The sequence below is a fragment of the Tasmannia lanceolata genome, unplaced genomic scaffold (genome assembly GCF_043159265.1).
Source record: "Tasmannia lanceolata isolate RefF3 unplaced genomic scaffold, GAP_Taslan_0.1 ptg000005l, whole genome shotgun sequence".
NCBI lineage: Eukaryota > Viridiplantae > Streptophyta > Magnoliopsida > Canellales > Winteraceae > Tasmannia > Tasmannia lanceolata.
In genome coordinates, this window is record NW_027518682.1 from 17,493,025 (window position 1) to 17,497,011 (window position 3,987).

Genomic DNA, 3,987 nt, shown 5'->3' on the forward strand with positions numbered 1-3,987 from the left:
TCATTCTACAGATCGCATTCTAGATGAATATTTTTAAAAACCTGTTATACAATTTTTGGATGAAAGATATTACGTTTTTTACCTCTCACGTACGTTTTAGTTTTTTCTGGTCATGGACTGTCAAATTTATAAGGTCATGATAAAAGAAAGTAGACAACGAGGCCTCTATTCTTTTAACAATAAGCATGGATGTTACCAAGGGATAAGGCCATCCTACAAACTTGTCTTTGAGGATTTACGGGAGGCCCGACCGTCCTTCTGTTGGGCAAATGTTGCGCACATCTTGCTAGTGACTCGAATATTCAACCTCCAACAGGTGGTATGTAGGATCATTACAATATTTGACAACGACAAATCTTGACGTTGCCTTTTGTGATAATCACGTTTGTCAGCGCATGAAATCTCTCACTGTTGCTCTAGCCATAAAGTGTATCCTTCCGTATAAGGGAGCCATCTATCGGTGATTATCCATATCCTCCATTATCTATCAGGGGTTATCCTTATCCTCCACTGTCCATTTCTGTTTAGTTACACAAAAGCCATGATGATGACAGTTTTGCTTGCCATTTTGGTGGAAAAGAAGCAACTAGCAGTTGCTCATGCAAGCACTGTGGTAGAACACCACCTCTTGGCTTGTGCAACAATCAAAATCACTTGGCTTACTTATACCCAACATTAACTCAGTGCATGAGATCGAAAGTCACGGCTAGCTCTCTCAAGGCTCTCTCCATTCTTTCTGGTCTCCTAGCTGCACACATTTCCACTAAAATTACTACGAAGTAACTTGATATACAATCTCTATCTCGTGTATCCGATAGAATCTCTTGTTATCTCTAAGATTCTTTAGTTCTAGAGATATCATATCAAAGGCATACTTTCCTATATACAAATATATTTAGGCTACTAAGAGGAGATTTTATATGGTGAATGTGCATGTAGATCGGTGTAGGCCCTTGATAATTGATCCAACAGCAGCTAGCTCACCTTTTTAAGGTGCTGCTGCTGGATCAAATATCAAGGGCGGTACTTCTGTCGTATCACTTGCACCGATCTTCATGGACATTCACCATATAATTTCTCCTGATAACAGGATCACTTACTTTGTTTTACACTTCTCAGATTAGCTTGTGAGAGCCTTTTTGGGAATTGTAACAGCCTTTTCCAACTAATTAAAACATGTAAAACAAGGTCAGTTCAATCCCATTACATAGTGGAAAGGATACCAGTCTCCTATATTTATTGGACAGATTCATCTTGACTATAGAAACTTTGTAATTATGTGGGCCGCACCGGAAGACCACGAATTGCTGTAGCTTGAAAATTGTTAGTCAGCACAGCCGCAATGCCAAAAAATATTTTGGTGCCTGGATATGGACTCCTTCTAAGTTGAGGGTAACAAAAAAACCTGTTTATTATAAATTAGACATTAGGCATCTAAACTCAATACACTTCGATTTTCATCAAAGGCCTCTTGCTGGCTTTGCTAAACCATTATTCTCTTGATCAATGAATTTGTTGGTGCATAATGATTAAATTACACCAACTCTAACCCATTTTTTTGAATGGCTGCAATCTTACATAGAACATTTTCCAAAAGTGAGCTTTTCCAGTTCTTGCATGTTGATGTAATTCTTTGTCAACAACCCTAATTGGCTGCAAATATCACACGCATCACATAGCATTGCGTTATGGTCATATAATGATATGCTTATAGTCAATAGAGGAGGGTGTGTGGTGCATTTTGCCATGGCTACGAGTGACTTTAGGATTGGTCGATTTTTTGCCAAACTATTGCAATTTCATTGACGAAAAGAAAGAATGTAGGAGCTTGACTTACTAGTTTCCCAAACTATATTGTAATTTCAAGGACGAAAAAGAAAGATTGTGGGAGCTTGACTTACTAGTAAGCTTTGCCAATTGAGTTGGGAGTTTGGACGGCAATATCATTACTGTGCCAGCAAAGAAGACAAATGATACTCAACTTTGCTGCCGAAAGCACCCCAGAAAGTACACTTTCTGTCTACTTTTGATTGGGACTAGCTAAAAAATAATGCCTTAGCTTTTTTGCTCCGAAGGGAGCCTGACGATGGACAAAAATGGAATCAATGGTCAGAATTCAAACACCTATAACGAAATTATCTGAGGATGAACCTTTATCAGCGTTTGATCATGGTGAATGATAGATTAGAAGTGCTGCCCCACTCACCAATCCAACCAAATCAAATTGAGGATCACTTACCATCATGGTCCAATCTTGACAATATCTGACCGTTAGATCATCTGATCAATAGGGTGTTAGATTGGGTAGTTATTTAGATTAGACAACTTAATTGATTTGGATTATCTCTCACCTAATCTTATTCTTATCTCATGCTTATCTCTTAAGTACTTTTTCCTCAGCAGTTCTTCAAGAGAATGCCATAAAATATTACGGAATACTATACAACCCTCTCTCTCAGTGCACTTCACGTGGGATCTGAGCAAAGATAAAGCGATGTTTTGTAGCTTAGATTTCGGTGGTTGCAGAAAAGGAAGAGAGAGCTTTGCAATGAATTTTTCTACATAGAGTGAGACTAAAAAAAGATTATGCAGGCATGCGTGTGGACATGAGTCTGACAACCATGATTACCGAACTGGAGAGAGGCGTGCCCATGAGAGCATGGTGGGGTGCAACACCCTCGCAGTTGGACGGAGCCGTGAGGGCATGCGCGCATGCTTCTGCTTCGGTGCACCCCATAGTACCACCCTCCTCTCCTCCCATAATTGGGTCATGTGTAAAGCAGTACTCAAGTGAGATTTTCTCTAGGGGTGCAACGGGTTTGGTTAGTTTTTTTCAGATTGGGTTGAGTTGCGAGTTGAGAATTTATAACCCGACTGAAATTGGGAATTCCCACTAAAAATCAGGTTGGGTTGGGCTGGCGTATCGCCGTATCAGGCTACTAAGTTTTTTATTATTATTTTCAACTTTTAGTAATATTTATACACAGTCTGAGTTGTGTCAAAAGGGCGGCCCAGTGCACGAGGCTCCCGTCATTGCGGGGTATGGGAGGTCTAGATGTACGCAGCCTTACCCCTGCTTTTCAGAGAGGTAGTTTTTGTGACTCGAACCCGTGACCACCAGGTCACAAATAGAGCAACCTTACCGTTGGGCTAAGGCTCGCCCTCTGTCCCTTCTTCTAAAATTTTAAATTACAAAATGCAACTTGCATTCTCAGTAGTGTTCAATCTACATTTATGCACCTAATTTCTGAATTTCTTTATTGGATCCATTAGTGTCTTAACTAGAAACTAGTGCATCACTATATCATTAATCCTTCATTTTTTTACTTTATATATTGGATCCATCAATGTCTTAATTAGATGAATTATATGACATTCGTGCATACACTCCGAGGAAAAATACTTGCAACAGAAGAACAAGTGGGGCCAACATATTTAGATAGTCTAAACACGATTCAATATGGAAATTGGGTTAGGTCAGATTGAACCTTGCCGGGTTGGAACTCGGGTTGGATTCGAAAATGGGTTCCTCAAGTTGGGTTGGGTTGGGTTGGGTTGATTTGGCCTCATCCTGACCCATCCCAACCTGAGTTGCAACCCTAATTTTCTCTAGTGTTCACTCTCAATTCGGAGCCTAACACAGGTAAGGTCTTAGGCAAGTATCTCAATCAGTAATGATCGAAATCAATCCCACCCGGATTCTGCTTTACACGTTTTAAAAAACAAAGATCGGGATCATATCTAGCTATATTATTACTAAAGCAAAAAAGTTCATGGGGTCTTATGTGTATGGTGACTCGCAGGACCTCCTCAAATTTAGCTCTCTACGCTTTCGACCTACCCGTGATAGTGAAATTTTTGACTTGTAATCCATCCATGCGGGGCAAACTATTTGGACAACTGACATGCTACTCTCAGTGTTGCCCTAGTCCTTTCTTTATGTCATTCGTTAAATGCAATGTCTTACTCACTCGCTATTGAGAACCC